The sequence below is a fragment of the Balaenoptera physalus genome (genome assembly GCF_965194825.1).
Source record: "Balaenoptera physalus genome assembly, chromosome: 2".
NCBI classification, from domain to species: domain Eukaryota; kingdom Metazoa; phylum Chordata; class Mammalia; order Artiodactyla; family Balaenopteridae; genus Balaenoptera; species Balaenoptera physalus.
This window is the reverse complement of record NC_138883.1, coordinates 142,392,474-142,412,517: the sequence shown is the minus strand read 5'-3', so window position 1 is coordinate 142,412,517 and position 20,044 is coordinate 142,392,474. Positions and strand designations below refer to the sequence as shown.

Here is a 20,044-nt window from a genome sequence, read left to right as displayed (position 1 = left end):
TGGGCGGCCTTGGGCAAGTTCCTCAAGCTCCGTGGGACTTGGTTTCCTTGCTGTTAAGATGGGGACAGTGATATGAAAAGGATCCATCACACACTGAGTCCTTCCTTCTGGCCAGGCTTGTGCCTGATGAAATCACGTACAGGAAGCATGACATCTTGATAACAAACCCACTTTACAGAGGAGGAAACCAAGGCATAGAGGAGTTGAGTGACTCATCCAAGGTCACCAGATACACGAGAGGAGTAAGTGGAGTTTGGGTTTCATTCTTGGGTCAACTTAAGTGCTCTTTAAGGTAAAGGAAATAAGGGAAATACAGGTGTCCATGGGGAATAGGTTCCAGGACCCCGGTGGATACCAAAATCTGCAAATGTTTAAGTCCCGTATATAAACTGGTGTAGTACAGTCAGCCCGACTGCGACGAGTTTGATAACAAGGCTGGTGCATAGTAAGGACTCAATTGCTGGGAGCTGTTGCTATTGTTATCATTCTGTTCATCATCCACTCCCCGGGCCACGCTGGTGCTGGCTGCTGGAGGGACACAAAGATCCCTGCTCTCAGGGACCTCGCATTTTGGTTAGAGAGACAAGACTAAGAGCCACGAAACAGGACAGCAAGGTATCAGAGAAGAAATAAGCACAAAATGCACGGGGTACCACAAAAGGACAGAGTAACCGCTTTTTTTTTTTTTTAATTTAAGGGGTCAGGGACATTCTTGCATGTCAACCAGCACTTTGGGAGTCAACAGAGACTCAGAGCATGGGCTGCGGGGGTCCAGCCCCACCCCCTTACACACTGGTTTGGGTGAGCCTCGGTCCCCTCATCTGTAACACCGAATGATGGTCCCACTTCCCAGAGCTGAGCCCGTTAGCCCAATGAGCACGATCTGTGGTATGCAGTACACAAAGGTTGTGCGGAGGGGATGGGGAAGCCTAGAGACGGGAGAACCTGGCTGGGAAGCCCCCTCCCCCATCTGACGCAGCCAGAGATGAAGGGAAGGTAAAAATGCAGAAGAGCAGTGGGCCGAGAACAGCCGAGGAGTGTGGCCTGGCCTCTCCTCTCTCACAGCAGCCAGCGTGATTCATCCCCGGCCTCCATCCCAGCAGCGTCCCTGGCAGCGTCTGCCTCCTGAAGCTGATGCTGTAATCAACATTTATTTTGCAGTCACCCACACACCCAAGTCGAGTATGGATTTATGCCAGGAGAGGAGTAAAGAATGCCTCTCTCATTCACGTAATGCCTCCATGTATCTCCTGAGGGGAGGGACAGCTGGGGAAACATTTAGGCTGAGTGTACACACGCAGACCTCAGACGCATACAGCTGTCCATGCAAGCTATCATCAGCGGCAAGCAGGAACACCGTGCAGCCCATTCTTTCCTTAGTCACCTAACGAACCACACTTTCACACGGTGAGATGTGGGTCAGGACCCACATGATGGGTGGATGCCCGTGGTCTTGAGTACTTTGCAGTCCAGCCGGGAGGATGCATGTGGGGGCATGGGGCAGCCCATGATGCAGACATGAGATAAGAGGTTCAGGGGAGACTGCGGAGAGAAGGCAGGGGGAAGAGGATGTGGGCACTGCAGACAGGCCCTGCTGGGGTCTGTACACTACCAGGAGCTAACAGGGAGGGGGAATCTCATCCGCAGGCTGGACGAGAGGTGGGAGGAGAACTGGAGGGCAGTGGGTCCCGGGAGGGCCTTGAGGGCAGGTCCCTGGAGGAGGGTGGGTCCACAGACATCAGAGGAGAAGGTGGTCAGGGTGGCCACCTCAGCCCAGAGTGGGAACTGGTTTCCTCTTTGATCTGGATCATAAAGGATGACACTGAAGCCCATTAGAAGACCTCACCTTGGGACTTCCCTGGTAGTCCAGCAGTTAAGACTCCACGCTCCCAATGCAGGGGGCCGGGGTTTGATCCCTGGTCAGGGATCCATGCCGCAACTAAGAGCCTGCACGCTGCAGCTAAGACCCAGCACACTGCAGCCAAATATATATATATATAAAACAGAACTCACCTGCAGAAGAAGGCTGAGCTCTGGGCCATGTGTCCCCAGCCGCTAAAATTCAAATGCATGTGGTGTGTGACCCAAAGGCCAAAATGATTTAAATGGAGGTGACCATTATAAAATAAGCAAATTGTCTGGCCATCGCTAGAGATGTTTGCGGTGGACTTGGAAGGTTTCCTCACCACTCTCCCTGTGGTGGGGACAGCCTGTGGGGTTGAGGGTCCTCAGGGCAGGCCGTGGAATGCAGGGTGGGGCCCCTTGGCTGAGGGCAGCAGGAAGGTCTGGAGTGAGCTAGGCCACTTCCTGGCTGTAAGTCCTTGAGCAAGTTGCTTCATCTCTCAGAGCCTCAGATCCCTCAACTGTAAAATGGGAATGACAGCTGCCTTTCCCACAGGATGGCCAAGATGATGTGAGTGAAAGTACCTGGCACAGGTGCTGCCATTTGATAAATTGTAATTTTTCGCTTTTACCGTTGCAACGTATGTAAACACACGATGTGAATCACCTACGGCCCCGAAATATTTGATATATTCTTATTGTCACTAAAAATATCTGTCATAAATCCCACAAAGGAGTGATAAGTGCATGAATATTTGGAAAAAGCAGCTATTTTGAGAGAGAAAAAGTAACCAAATCAGGTGTAAGGGGAGAGATGCTGGAATTGAACCCAGTCTCGAAGGAAGGTTCTAGCTCAAGTTTTTGGCCCACACAAGAACCCCTGGGTTGCCTGGGGGGGCCATGAAGGTCCCTTGGGCCCCAGGACCCAGAGTGGAGCTGTGGAGAGGTGGGAAGACCTTTCCTGGGACACATGGAGAAGCCTTCGTCACAGATGCCAGATGTTTTCTCTTTCGTAAAATTTTGCAACTCAACGGGGTAGCTCAAAAGACCAAATTTCTAAGAGAATTACAAAACCCAACTCTCCTCACCAGAATGTAGTCTCTTTCTGGGATCACTGGGCACCTTCTCAGTCTCACCACTAATAGCTGGGATGACCCACCCTTAGCAAACAGAGCCCCAATGGGTCACAGGGTGAAGGGGCGATTCCGAGAATAAGACCCCTGTGCTGGCCTCAATTCCTTGAAACTAAAACGCCCAGGAAGCTTCTTGTGTGAAGACCGTGCACACTTACATGTGCGCCGGCCAGGAGGCAAGGGTCAGGAACACTCAGGACTTCCTCTGAGAGGCTCAGTGGATTCCCTCCTCCGAACACCCCCAGATCTGAGTGTCAAAGTGCACAATGAAGCAAGTTCTTCTGGGACCCAGAAACACAGGCTGCGCAGGGGAACGAGCACACCCACTTCCACGGGCAGAGCCGTTGACGGTTTACAAAGTCCTTTCCAGGCACGATGCCACTGGGTCCTCCCCACCCGGTCTGAGCAGCCAGCCGTATGGGCAGCACCTGTGTGGGCAGTGCTCTTAGTCCCATTCAACAGGTGGCAAAATCCTGATGTTAGTGGACTGGCTGACGGTCCTGAGAGCACAGGGCCAGCCTGTGCCAACTCTCAGCGCATTATCTAATAGCGACCATAGTCTGTGTGGTTGGTACTGGTACCACCCCCCTCATTCTACGTATAAGGAAACTGAGGCACGGAAAGGTTAAGAACGCCTTTAGAGCAGTGCGTTCCTTGTGACTGCTTCCACAGAGATAAGCGGCAGCGTTTAGAAACTTTTACAGCAATTTGACGTTGCTATGACATCTAGGCAAGGTTGATAAGTTATCAGTCTGCAAGGATTAGAAATAATAATAATAGTTTAAAAACAGGTTGAGAAGTACTGGTTTAGTGTCCAGACTCTGGAATCTGAAGGCCTGAGTTTGAATCCCACCTCTGCTACCTCCCATCATTGTGACTATTTCTCCTGACTAAGGGGGGAGTGCTGCTGACAGCACCTGCCTCACGAATGAAAATATTCAAAGCGCTTATAGCAGAACCTGGCAGCCTGTTTGCTACTATTATTAGCATTCGGTAACTTGCCTGGGGCCACGAGGCGACTTACTAGAGGAGCCAGCTCCTTGTGGCCAGGTCTTAAAGGGGGGATTGACGATCAGGCCCTCTGCCACCCTGGAATCGGGGGACCCAGGAAACATGTCTGTCTCCGAAGCCTGTTCACAAATACAGACCCTCTTGCCCCTGCCAGGCGCGAGCTGCCTTCACAGGCTCTCCTTTCATCTCTAGGCCAGGGTGCTGTGGTTGCCTTAATGGGGTGTAAGGAGATGTTCTTGCCCGAACTGGAAAAACCTGATGAGCAGCCAGGCCCGCCCTGGCAGGCTTGGGTTTGGCAGCAAGGTGTCTTAAGAGGCTGGCAGGGCCAGGGGGGCAGTGGTAGCCCCCAGGGAGACGCTGCAAGGGATGGTGTCTGCTCGCTGGGTATCTCCATCCCTTCTCTGGAGTACAAATCCCTACCATCCGTGGAGGCAGGATTTGTTACCTCCACTCACAGCTCACCTGTCTCAGTCACCCAGACACAGAGGGAGGACACAGCCTCTTCCCAGCCCTTTGGAGCCCCAGGCTGTCCTCCTCCGAAGGGTATGTCATCCACTGAACTTGCACACAGTAGGTGCTCCACCCGTGTCTCCTGAATACACCATCCTTCAGGGGGGTTCAGATCCACCTCCCTGACCTTCTTCCTGTCCTGCTGTCCCCACCTGTGCTGCTGTCCCTCCCTGCTCATGCCACCCTCTGTGCCTTGTGCTGACTTGTCCTTCTACCTTCCTCCACGGATGTGGCTGGGACTCTGCCCCAATTTTGCTTGGGGAGGGTCCTGTGCCCTGAGGGGTAGGGGATGGGGCCCTCCTTTGTTTGGGGCTCTCCAATTACACAGCACTTGGCTGTGTGCTGTGCTGTATCCATTTCACAACTGCTGAGGACAAATTCAATTGACACTTCAACAAACATTTATGAGGGACTTCCCTGGCAGTCCAGTGGTTAAGACTCTGCGCTTCCGATGCAGGGGGCACGAGTTTGATCCCTGGTCGGGGAACTAAGATCCCACATGCCGCGGGGTGCGGCCAAAAAAAAAAAAGAAAATACAAAACAAACATTTATGAAGCGCCTACTACGGGCCAGCTGTGCTGGGTGGGTGGGATGGAGATACAGGGCTTACCCTTGGGAGGTACCCTTCAACCCAGACCTCAAGGCCTGGCAGCTTGTGCCAGGACACTTGGGCCTGGAGCCCAAGCTCCACCTCACCCAGGCCACACACCCCAGGGCTCCTTCCCAGAGATCTCTGTGTCTCTCCAGGTGCCCGGGCCCCATCCTGGGGTCCCTGGGCAATTTTGAGCTAGACTGAGGCCCCTATGTCCCGGGGACCCAGAGCTGCAGACTTGGCCCTTTGTCTTGTGTTCTGAAAGGGTGCAAAGGGACTTCCAGACCTGCAGGCTGAGGTCCTCCCTCCACAGGGAAGAAATAGGCCCCCAGACCTCGCCCTTCTCTCCTCCAGGCCTGCCCCTGCCTCTCAGGCAGCCCTGCTCCTCTCACATGGCTTTCACCGTGTCTAGGTGCAGCCCCTGACAGTCCCCAATTTCTTGCCTTCTCTCCACCTCCTGAACGGGGGTCAGGTCCCCGTCCTCCATCGCCTCCTCCACCCCTGCTCCTCTACTCTGTCTCCTCTACTGAAGCTAAACTGTCCTCTACTGAAGCTAAACTGTCCTCTGGAAGGTGACAGGTGAGCCCTGCAAACAGAGGCTCTGATTTGGGTCTTCTCCCTGACCAGGCAACAGCTGCCGCCCCACCTCGACTCCAGCCGGTCACGCTGCCCTCTATCTCTGCCTCTCCTTTGCCTCCTTCATCCCAGTGGTGCCAGGCTCAGGCCTTGGTCTCTGCTTTCTCGGCCTACAGGGGTTCCCTCGGAGAAAGCCTCTCCCCTGTGTTTCAACTCTCACCGCCGTGCTGATGCCACCAGGCCCACGCCTCTACCCGGGCCCTGCAATGTTCCCTAGACGTCGGACCTTCAATCAGCACCTGTCTAAACCCCAAGGATCACTTGGCTCCTTGGATCCAGCCACTGCTGCCAGCTCCCTCCTTTCTGCTGTTCCAGTTTTCCAGCCTCCTCTCCAGGACGCCAGGGCCAGCCAAGGCAGGCCCGCTGTCTCCACGGCCGGGGCCACGCCAGACAACCATGATGCCGCGTGTGAACCTGGCCTTCCTCCCCGTGCTCAGCCCTGCCCCAGGTTCCCACGGTCTCCCTGAGCCCTTCCCCGGCCAGAAGGCCAGGCTCCTACAGAGGAGGGAGGTCTGGGGGCTCCTCCTCATCCACCTCTGGTCCTCACCGTCACATCACGGCCCACCCTGGGGCCAGGCAGAAAGGGAGCCCGTCCCCAGGGCTGTGTCTGCATCCTGCAGGCGGTGCCACCAGGTCTGTAGCCAACTGTCCTGGTGACCGATTCAGGAACTGCCTGACCTGTGATGAACAGCTTCCTCTGGTCTGATGGAGACCCTTCCCGAACAGCCTTCCCTCTCAAAGGAGGAGCACAGAGGAAGCCGGTGTCCTGCATGGTGGCTCTTTTTTACACATTTAGAGCGCGGCGAAAAGGAAAACATCCACATTCTCCCTTCCTCAAATAAACCGACTTCCCGACTCATCCCGTCCCTTGGAAACAGAAGCACCATTCAAAAAGAAAAAGGAAAAAAGAATTTAAAAAAAAAAAAAGAGAAAAAAAGAGGCAAAAAGAAAAAAAAAAGCAACTGAATAGAAGAAGAAGAAAAGGGACAAAAAAAGAGAAGGAGAAGAGAGCGGTCCCCGAGGGAGCTGGTGAGCGCTGAGAATGAAAGGCAGAAAAGTGAAGGGAAGGAAAGCAGAGATACAAAGGGGGAGAGAAAGACAGAAGCTTTGAAAGAAAGAATGTTCCTGCATGAATACAGCATGCAGGGGAGAAGGGAGCGCTTGAAAAGGAGCAGCCAGACGCAGTGACCCCTCATTCACAGAAGGTGCCAATCACCGGGACAATGCAGACCCTTTCTTCTTTTCTCCTTCTCTCCTTTCTGGGGAGAGAGGGAGGGAGGGAGAGGCTGGGAACTGCAAGTTAATTCCTAAAAGTACAGAAAATAAATGCAGTTCCCCTGGAGAAGCATCAAAGGGCTGCTTTAAAGGCTTCCCCCGAAACTCACTACACCCACAAGAGAAGTGCTGCCTCTCGGGGAGCGGGGGGCACAGGCCGGCGGCCATCAGCTTTATTTCAGGGTCAGCCGCCCCTGCACCGGCCTGGCCGCCCCGCTGTGGCTGGGTCCCGGGTGAGCCAAGGCCGGGAGAGCCCCAGGCCGTGACACTGTGGGTGAAGCCTGGCCTCCGTGGGCAGCTTGGCCCTCTTGGTTCTCCTGCTCTAGTCTGAGAGTTTGAGAGCCCAGGTAGGAGGGCAAAGGAGGAGGGTTTGAGTGAGGCAGCTGTTCTGGCTGGAGGCCAGCCTGGGCCGTGTCCGCTCAGGAGGCACTGGATACCAGTGGAGGGAATGACATTTTGAATCGGCCCTGGGACGGGGTGTCCTCGCCTGGGACTGCTTCAGGGAAGCCCAGTGCCTGCTCAGGCCAGGCTGTGGTTCCAGGAGGGTGAGAGGGTGGTGGGTTCGTCCGTTTCACTGGCTGCCAACTGTTGGATCAGTGTCCTTACAAGGGAGGGGCCTCTGTGGGCACTGTGGTCACATCACAGATCAGCACTCTCCTGAGTTGGCCAAGACCCAAAGACTAAAACACATGCAGGTGCCCCAAACTACCTCAAGTCCCTCTTTCGAAACAGGCCTGGATCTGGACTCTGTCCTTCCCTCTTTCCCGCAGGCAGACACCGGTTATGACGGGGTGTCGGCCATGTGTGGGGCCTGTGCTACGCTCTGGGGTAAGCAGTGCACAGGATGGTCCCTGCCCGCCTACAACCCTCAGTCTAGTGACCAAATGTCTCCCCAAATGTCCCTCTGAGATCGCAGGTGAGCATCCCTGGCCCCTCTCTTTGTCTTCCTTTCTCTTGCTCTTCCTGTCTCTCAATACTCAGTGAATCATGACGAAACCTGAAATGGGGTCACCTTTATGCAGAGGTTTCTTTTTCCTTCTGATCATCCAAACGCTGGATAATGAGAAATGCCTGGGAGCAGAGAGGCTGAGTGGAGGAAGACTGATTGGTTTATTGATTGATTGAGCGAGCCTCAACCTCACTCATCTATTGAGCAATCAGTCTGTGTGGAGCTCTGCGGTGTGGGCTGCGATTATAAAGCGACGAGGACCAATCCGAGGCCCTGAGATGCTTGAGGCCGACCTAGTGGGTGATGGGGGTGGGGGTGCAGCACAGATCCGGGAATGAAAACACTGCCTTTGCTAGCTTCACCTGGGAAAGGCTGTTGTTAAGTTGGAACAGGCCCAGAAGGGCCTCCAAACCCAAGAAAGGAAGCCATGAGAAGGGGGCACACAGAAAATGCAAGGGAACTCAGGGCCAGAAAAGTCACTGAACCACCAGGAGCATATCATCACGCTAGCATTTCAATCCAACAAATGCGAATTCCAACAAATATTTATTGAGCACCTGCTATGTGCCCACCAGCTCCTCGGCATTCCTAGGAAGACAGCAGTGAACAGGACCCAGCCGGGGCGGGGGTGGGGGGGTGGGGGGAGGCCACAGGCAAGAAAACAGGCGATTGTATTTAGTGCACTAAGGTCTGTGTGACGGTGACAGCAGGGGGCTATGGGGGCCCAGAGGAGGAGCAGCCTAGGGGAGGTGGCAGGCGGGGCAGCAGAGGGGGTGGGTGTGTCAGGGAAGCCTTTTCAGAGGAAGCGGCATGGAGTCTTTTTAATATACCAAAATGAACTAAATTTTCATTTGTTTTGAAGAAGCTTGAAAGAATTTCACTGGTGAGATACCCCAGTGTCCAGAAAACAAAAAAGAACCGATGAATGAACTAATAGATAAAATATCTGATAGATGTTTTCTCGATCTTTTGGTGTACTGGGAAGAATCAGAGATAGAGAAAACCAAGCAGGTGAGGACAATAATGAATTCTTTTTAAAAAAGTAATAGCTCAAGACGGGAATAAAGACACAGACCTACTAGAGAATGGACTTGAGGATATGGCGAGGGGGAGGGGTAAGATGTGACAGGGTGAGAGAGTGTCATGGACATATATACACTACCAAATGTAAAATAGATAGCTAGTGGGAAGCAGCCGCATAGCACAGGGAGATCAGCTCGGTGCTTTGTGACCACCTAGAGGGGTGGGATAGGGAGGGTGGGAGGGAGGGAGATGCAAGAGGGAAGAGATATGGGAACATATGTATATGTATAACTGATTCACTTTGTTATAAAGCAGAAACTAACACACCATTGTAAAGCAATTATACTCCAATAAAGATGTTAAAAAAAAAAAAAGTAATAGCTCAGGGACTTCCCTGGTGGCACAATGGTTAGGAGTCCACCTGCCAATGCAGGGGACATGGGTTCGAGCCCTGGTCCGGGAAGATCCCACATGCCACATGCTGCAGAGCAACTAAGCCTGTGCGCCACAACTACTGAGCCCATGTGCCACAACTACTGAAGCCTGCATGCCTAGAGCCTGTGCTCCGCAACAGAGATGCCACCGCAATGAGAAGCCTGCGCACCGCAACAGAGTAGCCCCCGTTTGCCACAGCTAGAGAAAGCCCACGCACAGCAATGAAGACCCAATGCAACCAAAAATAAATTAAAAAAAAAAAGTAATAGCTCAGTGCTAGGCTCAGCAGTGAACGATATTTATATTGTGAATTTACCCCCAAATCATGATAGAACGATATTAGCAGGAAAGGCAGTAATATGGAGGCAATAGGTAACATCCAAAATTGGTAAATTGAGAAGCAGTAGAATAAACATTTTTTCAGAGTATAGAGGTGAATAACAGAAAGGAGAAACTAAAAGGAATTGAGAACAGTGAACCGGTCTGGAGGGCTGGAGCGGGGGGAGTGAGGTGGGCAGGGGGCCTGCTGCTTTATCCGTGTAAGCCCTTCAGTACTGTTTGACATAAAAAAAGATGCATATGCATTACTTTGATAAAAGACAAAATTAAATGCAAGCAAACAAGCAAAAGAGGCTTGGCAAAGGAGTCACTGTTAAGTCAAATTGGGATCACTCTGAACTCCTCGGAGGACTCAGCCAAGAAACAGAAAGGGCACCGTGCTTATACGCTTATGAGAATAGAAATTGCTTTGAGAAAGAACAGAATTCAGTGGGCGACTGCCCAAGACAACACAATTAGGGGGAACAGGATGGAGGGAAAAAATCTTGAGGAAAGAACCTGCAGAATACAGGCATGTGGCTTTAACAACGAGACCCATAGCACGAGGAACCCTTCCCTGGGGGACCAGGAGATCCAGAGACCAGGGTGCGGCTACCTAGCACTCTCTTGCAGGGGCCCAGATCCTCAGGGGGTGTATTCATGCAGCCGAGTCGGGTGAAGGCAGCATGATCTACATACAGGGAGGGTGGTGGTCGAGCGCGCCAGCCTGAGCCCAGGGACCCTTCGCTTCACCCCACCCCAGCCCGAGCTTACACTCAGCGTCGTGGCCACCGCAGCCGAAGGGCCCTCGTGCTCTGGCACTCGCACACATGTGCTCCTTGTTCTCACCAGCCACTCCTGCTGTATGTTATAGTCTTTTCCAAACCTTTTAAACTTGAAACGTGTAACAGCCAACGCCCCACTTGTCCAGGGGTCTCCTCTCTGGCAACCTCAAATTCCCCCAAGAACAGAGAATGCAGGGTATTATCCCCAAAAGCAGAGAAAGCCTACAAGTAAATCTGAAGCGAGTGCCTCCAAGAGGGGCCTTTGGTGTCACAGTCACTCTTCCCTCCATGGGACAGAGCCCCTCACTCACAGCCTTTGGACTCAGTTCTCACAAGCCTGTTTATCTGGCTTCCCAGACCACAGCAGATGCAAGTTGCAAATTAAAAGGAGGAGCAGGGCAGTGGGAGGCATGCCACTGCTGCAGGCTATAAGAACTGACAGCGAGGGTGCAGGATAAAAAATTCACCAAACGGCAGCCTGGGACCATTTGGGGTGGGGTTAGCAACACCTCAGAACACAGTTCAGTAACTAGACTCACATCCATGACTCAGAGTCATCAAGACAGGTGACAGGTATTGAGCATATTCAATAGCCTCAATCTAGCACTCCGGGATGCGCGTGTTGGGTCCAGGGCTGAAGTTCAGTGACACCACCTTGTAACTTACCCAGTCCTGGGGCAAACACAACAAAGGCATCAACTCTGCCCAATCTCCCAGACGCCACTGCAATGGTGGGTCAGCAGGGCTGGGCTCTGGTCCAGTTCTGCCAAAGCCATGCACCTGGGCACAAACTCAACCTCTCAGAATCCCATCTACTAAATAAAGAGAACGCCTTGCCCAGTCAAGCTAGGCTTGCTGTGGATCAAGTGAAATGCTCTTTATAGTCAACTGAAGCATTTTATAAATATAATGTCATGTTACTAAAGCCCCCTCTTTTTCTGGGTGGCTGGACAGGACATCCCATGACTCACACGGGGGGAGGGGACAAAGGAGTTACCCTCCACTGTACCTTCTGCCTTAGGACTTTTTTTAGACACAACGAAGCAATTATCAGGCGAGTTTCAAAACCATGTAGACTTATACTTGAATGTACTCAATCAGACAAAGCCAGAATCCATTCTACAAGGCCTGCCTGGACTCTTCAAAGCCAATGTCACACATGCACACACAAAACAGGGGGACTGTTCTAGATTAAAAGAAGCTAAGAAAGCATAACCAAATGCAACACGTGAGCCTTCCTGGACCAGGAAAAGAACCTAAAAAAGACATTTTTGGAGGACAACTGGGAAAATTTGCATAGGACTGTTTATTAGGTGATATTATTATTTTTAAATTTTATTTATTTTATTTATTTATTTTTGGCTGCATTGGGTCTTCGTGGCTGCATGCGGGCTTTTCTCTAGTTGCAGTGAGCGGGGGCTACTCTTCATTATGTTGCGCGGGCTTCTCATCGTGGTGGCTTCTCTTGTTGCGGAGCACGGGCTCTGGGCACGTGGGCTTCAGTAGTTGTGGCTCACGGGCTCTAGAGCGCAGGCTCAGTAGTTGTGGCGCACGGGCTTAGTTGCTCCACGGCATGTGGGATCTTTCCCGACCAGGGCTCGAACCCGTGTCCCCTGCATTGGCAGGTGGATTCTTAACCACTACGCCACCAGGGAAGCCCTAGGCTGGGAAACCCTTATTGAATAAGGGTAATTTTTTAGGTAATTTTTCAATAAGGGAAACCCTTATTGAATAAGGGTAATTTTTTAGGTAATTTTTCTTTCGCTCCTAAAAGATACCTGCTGAAGTATCTTTTCAGGGGTGAACCATCATGCTGCCTATAACTCACTTTCATATGATTCAGCAAAACCATTTGAAAGAGAGTGAGATAAAAGATAAAACAAACGTGGCAAAATGGTAACAATTGTGACCCTAGATGAAGGTTCTTAGCTTTTCTGTTAGGCTTGACATTTTCAAAATAAAAAGTGATGAGGAAACAGACCATGTGGGCGAACTGTGACTGTTCTCTGCATTTGCTGGGCCGATCTTGGTTTGTTACCCAACCTGCCCGATGCAAAAGTGATGTGCTAATGATGAAGAGATGAGCCACTGCAGTGCTTCCCAATCTGCACAGTTCATGCAGGAAAATATAATGGGGAAATATACTGGGACTGTACACTGGGGTACACAGCCCTGCCCCACCCAGGTGCCTGAGGGCTGAGAGGAAATCAATACCTGGGCACAGCTTAGTGGCTCCAGCACTCAGCTCAGCATGTTGGCAGGCAAGCCAGGCCTGTGGGTCAAGGAGGGTGGACACTGTCAGGTCCTCACTTGCTTCTCTGCTTCCTCATCGAGTCTTCCCCTGGAGGAAGGGGGGACCTTCTCCCTCAAACCTATCTCCCTACAGGTCTGGAAACACAACATCCAGATTGTAATACTTTATGCCTGGGCCCATCACTCCCCAGATCCCGAGTTCTTTGCGGGCAGAAGACAAGGATGCAGACTGTGGGGATTAGGAATGCCAAAGATGCTCTCTCAGTTAGAACCACAGCACACCTGTTGGAGATCATTCTGACTGTTAACATTCTAGTTAGCCCTCACCTAGCCAGGTGGTGGCCTGAAACTCCTGACTCTGCTGCCCAGGGGCGGTACTCACTGGTGATCAGGCCTCAGTTTCCCCTTCTGAAGAAGGTCCCTTCCAGCTGACTCTCTAGGGGTCCCATATCTGCTTAGTGCTCCCTTAGTTCATCCTGGTCAGGGCTCAGAGCTGGGTAAGCAAGACAGCCTTCCCATCAACGGAGAAAAATCCCAGAGCATTCCTGTCCTGGGCAAGTCTGGCAACTGCCTCCTGCCACCTTCCCAAAGTGTTCATAAGGGATTCCTGGACTTGTGGCCCTGGGAGAGCAAACGCAAACACCTAGGTTGGTCCATCTCCAGAGACTTTGGTAATTTTTAAAAGCCCCTCCGATGATCTAAATGTGACCAGGGTGGAGTCCATCTCCCAGGGGACCAGGTCCTCAGAATTGAGCCAGACCTTTAATTCAGTCCTGCTGCCCCTCCCCACCCCCAGCTGTTCCTGATGCCCACCTTCGGAAGCCTGCCATCCCTCTCCTTCTCCCCACCTTCCAAGACCTCTTGCATTCTTCAAGACACTTGTGGCTCAAGTGCCCCTTTAGAACCCCAGGCTGCCTGCCTCTCCGGAGGGCAAGGCCGTGAAGGCCACACATAGGATCTGGTGCCTTTCACAGGCATCGGGAAACCAGAGGAGGCTTTTAGGAGAGGATATATCATGATCCAATGGCTGTTTTGAAAATCCTCTGGTTACTGTGTGGAGAGGGTGAGGGAAGGCCAGGACAGCGTCCCACTGGACTTATCTACTTAGCCCCTTGTAGCACCCTGCCCCCCAGCTCCAGGCCTGCATGGAAGCGTGGAAGCTGCTGCCTCGGGAGCCATGGCCAGGTCTGTCCCCAGGGCTCACGCGTGTCACAAGGAAGAACGGAGCAGGCTTTCTTTCCACTGTGGCCAGTAGTGCTGACAGCTGACTGTGGGGTGGAGGCAGTGAGTGACGAATGCTAACAATGAGAATTCATTCCAGGCTCCCAGTGGGCAGAGGCCATCTGGACAGAGCCAGAGGCCACTGAAGGGACGTCCCTCGTCCCTCGGTGGGGGAAGGTGCTTGCTTGGACCACTCCAGAGAGAGGCTTTGGAAATCCAAGGAGCACTCTCCCTTTGCCCTTCAAAGGGACATTAAACTCAAACGGCACCAAATGAATGGGTGGAAAATGTTATACAGCAAACACGGGAAGGGTTTTCCCCCAGATAAAAGCAATGGAAGGAGGAAGAGAGAAATAGAGGTGGAGGGAGTGGGGAGGGCAGCAAGGATGGAGGGGAGGAGAGGAAGAAGAAGGAGGGATGGGAGGGAGGGAGGGAGGGAGGGTCTCAGAGCTTTCTCAGGTTACAGAGAAAGGGGGAAGCAGGGTCAGGAGGAACAGAAAGGAGAAGTTGAAGTGGGAGTCACTCCAACCCTTGAGAAGAGCTGCCCATGGGGCAGAGTGGGGACAGCGTGTCTCAGAACTCGCAGCTGGTTTGGATGTAAAGTCCCTCCTCTACCCAAGAGAAGCCTCACACAGAAGTTCACAAGGCTGGGCAACGCTGACCTCGGGGGCCGTCCCATGGGGCCCCAGGCATCATGCTCTGCTGCAGCCGTCTAGGAATTCGTACTAATTCTCAAACAAGGGGCCCTCATTTCCATTTTGCACCAGGCCCCCGTGCAAATTATGTAGCCAGTCCTGGCTGACCTTTCCAAAGGACGTTTTGCTACAAAGGCAGGAGCAGGAAGGCCGGGGGCCGGCTCTGGCTGCTCTCCCTGTTTGCTAACCAAATACTCGCTGGGCGTTGTTGACTCAGCCACCAGGTAATAGTAAGCACGGGGCTCCCCACCCCAGCTGAAGAGCCTGACTCCGATGAAACATGCACGGAGCTGTGCCTGTGCATGTGCTGTAAGTGTAAGCGTTCAAGAGGCTGAGAGGGGGATTTCCCTGGTGGTCCAGCAGTTAAGACTCCACGCTCCCAATGCAGGGGGCCCGGGTTCGACACCTGGTCAGGGAACTAGATCCCGCATGCGTGCCGCAACGAAGGTCCCGCGTGCCACAACTAAGACCAGGTGCAGCCAAATAAATAAATAAATATTAAAAAAAAAAGAGATTGTGAGGGTCTGCCACACACCAGGCACCAAGGGGTCCTGACCTCGGCGCTGCGCGCAGAAAGCATGGCCCTGCTGAGGCCGAGAGCCAGCCTGGCAAAACCCGCCCAGTCCCGGGAGACCCGCCTTCCAGTTGGCTGGCGGGTGAGGAGGCATCAGGACCTCCTCGCCTCTGGATCCTCCACCGTGGGGGATGCCAGCTGGGGTGTTTGGGACCACGACTGTGCCTTGTGCTGTGGCTCCCACATTATTCGAGAGACCACCGTAGGGTCACCAGGTCTCCAAGTGAAGTGCTGAGGCAGACCCAGCTCAACACCACGGCCAAGCCCAGGTCCCTTCCCTACTAGTGCTCCCCTTCTCTGCTGGTCCTTCACTCAAGGGCCAAGATGCAGGCCAGGGACCCCCAAATCCCAACACTATACTGGCCTCTCTCCCTGCCAGCACCTCCTTTCTGAAGACCAAAGGCAGAGTCCCTGCAGGCTCCCCTCGCACCAGCAGGGAAAGCTTGGGGTCTGCTGCCCCAGCCTGGGGTCCTTCCTGAGGCCCCTGCCATCAGGCCTCCTCTCCTGAAGGGGCAGAGGACCCTAGCAGCATCATTTCCAAGGGCTTGTAGTTCACATCATCAAAACCTCTCAAGCCCAATCTGGAGGGTAACTTGGAAGGGGCCTAAGTCCCCGCAGGTGCCAGGTGTGCAAAGGAAACACACCTGCAGGCAAAACCAGAGGCAGCTGGACCCCGGCACCCCGCCCATGGCCAGGACAAAGCCAGGCTCAGCAGGCCTGCAGGGTGTCCGGGCCAAGGGCAGGCAGGCCTCTCAGAAGGGGCCAGGAGAGTAAGCCGAGGAAGCAGGAGGCCAGGCCTGAGAGGGAGGGCCCGCCAGGAACTGAATTAATCAGCAGGAAACTGATGGTTATTTCCTGACAACTCCACCACCACCACCACCACCAAGAGCACAGAAAACACACACACAGGAATTCAGAAACAGGGAGGGCAGCTGGCAACTTCCTGGAGACCCACAATGCAGCCACTTTTTCAAATACCATAGACAAAACAACACAGAGCACCCTCCCTTTCCCAAGTGCACACGGTGTGTGGAGCCCCTCGTGTGTGTTATCTCATTTCTATCTTGCACGAAAACCTTTCCAGGAGGGACTGTCATTCCCCGTTTTCTAAACTCTGAGGTGCAAAGCAAAGGGAGAGGACCAAGGTCACAACTAGTGGTACCCAAGTTTCCAAGGCCAGGCTTGGCAGGACTCCGATGGCTGTCTCTTAAACCACCTCGCTCCACCCTGGACCAACAAATCTCTCCCCCAGGCTCCACGACCAGGGTTTACAGGAATCCTATGGCACGAGAGGAAGGGCTCAAAATAGAGAAGTCAGCTGGTGTGGCAGTGGACCCCCTTCTGCATGAACTGGCCTCTTGGGCTTTGGAGGGTGGGGGTGAGAAGTCTTCCACCTCTCCCCCAACTCTTCTTCTGCTTTCCACTTCTCCAACTTAAGAGCACATCTTTTAACATAGCCAGTGCTTCTCAAACTCTCTGCATTGGAAGATCTGTTTTATTTTATTTCATTTATTTATTTTTTTATTTATTATTTTTGGCTGTGTTGGGTCTTCGTTGCTGCACGCGTGCTTTCTCTAGTTGCGGCGAGCGGGGGCTACTCTTTGTTGCGGTGGGCGGGCTTCGCATCGTGGTGGCTTCTCTTGCTGCAGAGCGTGGGCTCTAGAGCATGGAGGCTTCAGTAGATGCGGCGCATAGGCTCAGTAGTTATGGCCCGTGGGCTCTAGAGCACAGGTTCAGTAGTTGTGGCGCACGGGCTTAGTTGCTCCATGGCATGTGGGATCCTCCCGGACCAGGGCTCGAACCCGTGTCCCCTGCATTGGCAGGTGGATTCTTAACCACTGCCCCACCAGGGAAGCCTTGGAAGATCAGTTTTATTTGAATCCCTGGAAGGACTAACAGGCAGGTCCTGGTCCCTTGACCTGTCACATGAAGTCAGTGATACCCACCCTGGTCCATACCCTGATCAAGATGGAGCTGCTGATCACCCACCTGGATGTCGTCATGGCAACGTTAAACTATAAAAGTTTCTAAGCCTCACTCTCAATTTCTCTTGGCTGGCTAGCATTGGTCCATGGCCCATCCTTCTGTGTGGCGCTGGCCTAAGAATGTATGACAGTGTTTATAAATTCAAAATTTTTTAATGCAGAGGTGTATCTTTCCTCTTAGATGAAAATTCTACCCACGGGTAAGAGAGCCTCAAATTTGCCCTTTCTTAATATTTCAAACATGCGTTCTTAATCTCCACTGTTTTGGGGTAAATGATTTTCCACAGTCATCCCTCCTGCCTCTCTTCTCTCTTAAAAACGGAAAATAATACATTTAAGTTCCTTAAGTGTCCTTGGAATTTACATTCAGCGACACGTGACCTGCTGAATTCCATGAAGCTGAGGTGTGAAGAAAATGTTCTGTCAATGAGAAATTCACAAGTGCTCAGAACAGAACACAAAATTTGCAGTCCTTAACCATGGTCATAGCTCCAATGCGTTCCTACAGATGAAAACAGGCTTTGGTTTATACCAGCCGAAGCATTTATAGGTTAAATCTCAAAAGATAAAGGCTGCTTCAACAGTTCACAGTTGGCCCATGTTGGCCGTAACAAGACTGGCAGCTGGGAACCACCTGAAGGCATTACGACATGCAGATGCTTGGGTCCCGCCCAGATCCTGGGGACTTGGGGCTGGACACAGGGAAGTGCATTTTAACCAGCTTCCCAGCAGGGAATAACAGATGGTGTGGCCACTGAAAGTGCCCTTCTGCCTAAGAACCAGGGGTGAAGGGGTGTGACCAGTGGCCCAAAAGATTTGGTCTTGGGAAAGTAAAACAAGCCCAAACAAAACCAACTGGGTTTATTCCACTGAGGCAAGTGCTACATAAAGCCCTGGCATAGAGAGACCCACGGAATAAATTCAGTTTATTTGTTTGTTTGTTGAAGGTGGTCTCACATTCTCAACTTAGCTGGGCCTGGCACATAGCACACTCTCAACTAGTGTCAGCTGTTGTTCATAGACCAGGTTATTAAAGCCCAGAAGGCTTGTGATTTTGCCGAAAGTCAAGTTCTTGGTGAAACCAAGACTTGCCCTGGGACTCATGCCTCTGTCCTCTGTGCCTCAGTTTCCTCATCCATAAAATGGAGATAATACTTGCTTATTTCATGGCTGTTGTGAAAATTAAATGAGGGAATGCCTTTGTAAGCGCATTTAGCCTGGTCTCTAGTAAGCACTTAATAAATAATAACTGTTCAGATAATCATTATCAATTTTGTAAGTCGAGATGACATAAAATCTGTTTCCATGTGAGCTGGAATTTGTTTATTCCAGATGGTTCTTATTAGCACTAAATGCCCTGGACATACTGAATGGCCAGAATAGTCTCTGCACCTTGGTGGAGACTTTCGTTATGGGCCGGGAGAGCTAACCACCCTTCAAATACCCCACCCCATGACACACACCTGGCCTGCGCTTGCTCCTGGGGAGACCAGCTGGCTGGCGGAAGTTCTCTGCAAACATGCCCCTGGGCTGAGCCCCTCTGAGAGGTTTCCCAGTGGGCACTCGTCCAGAACATTTATTATGTCCATAATATGCCGGGCATGGCGCTGGGCACTGGATAAAAGAACAGCAATAAAGAGAGCAGAGCCCTCCCCTGCCATGAGCTTACAAAACTATAAAGTGGGTATAAATTGTTTTTGATTAAAAATTTCTATTATAAAATTAATAAAACCACCCACTGCAAAGAGTCTGAAAAAGATGGAAGTGAAAAAAAATTAATACTCCTTCTCACCCTAACTCAACCGCTTCTTGTGCATTTCTCCCTCGTCCTCTTCAAGCTCATGGTTTTCACTTTTTTTTTTTTGTTTTTAATTTATTTTTGGCTGCGTTGGGTCTTTGTTGCTGCACGTGGGCTTTCTCTAGTTGCGGCAAGCGGGGGCTACTCTTTGTTGAGGTGCGCAGGCTTCTGATTGCAGTGGCTTCTCTTGTTGTGGAGCATGGGCTCTAGGCGCGCGGGCTTCAGTAGTTGTGGCGCACAGGCTTTGTTACTCTGTGGCATGTGGGATCTTCCCGGACCAGGGCTCTAAAGCGCGTCCCCTGCATTGGCAGGCAGATTCTTAACCACTGAGCCACCAGGGAAGCCCTTTTCACATGGTTTTGATCATGGTGTGTACAATCTGGTGTCCTGCTTATTTTCCCTGGATGACACTAGCAAGTTTCCATGTTTCATGCTCATAATCAATAATCCATGTTCATAAACACAGAACATTTGGAAGAGTGCACAGATCACCGTTCGCCTGCCCATTCTTGCAGTGAAGGACATTCAGGTTGCTTCCAATTTGTCCACACTGCCTACAAAATGCCTTCATGCATTCATGCAGAAAGATAGAGGGAAGAGGCAAATGCTGTGTAATTTGAAGGTGTCAGATGGGCCTGGTTGAATAATGCCACTGTATGAACTTGAGCAAGTTACTTAACCTCTTTGAACTTCAATTTCCTCCCAAATGGGCATAACACCTCCATCATACAGTTGTGGAGAGGATTTAACAGGAGACCATCAGTAAAACACCGAGCAAGGGGCCTGATACTCAATAGATGTGTGCCTTCTTTTCTCTCATATATCACAAGGTCATGACTATGACTCCTGAGTGCCTTCTCAAGGACTAGGGCAATCTGCAGAGACACCCTCAGAGCATGGTGTGCCAGCTCCCCAAACCCTCCATACAGATTGCTAAAATCTGGGAGACTTAGCATTTGCAAGCTGAAGTATTCAGGGGAGAAGTGATATGTGCTCTGCAATTTATTTA

General features: G+C 51.9%; 1 protein-coding gene across 5 annotated transcripts in view; it reads right to left on the bottom strand.

The window, feature by feature from the left end:
* ZNF710 (zinc finger protein 710) overlaps nucleotides 1-20,044 on the bottom strand; it is a 67,560-nt gene that overhangs the window by 23,769 nt on the left and 23,747 nt on the right. The window contains exon 1 of one of the 5 annotated variants that reach the window (XM_082448656.1): nucleotides 12,724-13,312. The exons of the other annotated variants lie outside the window; for them this stretch is intronic. The gene's annotated coding sequence lies outside the window, so the exon portion shown is untranslated. Of the gene's footprint in view, nucleotides 1-12,723; nucleotides 13,313-20,044 lie in introns of those variants that run through there. 5 annotated transcript variants of the gene reach the window in all.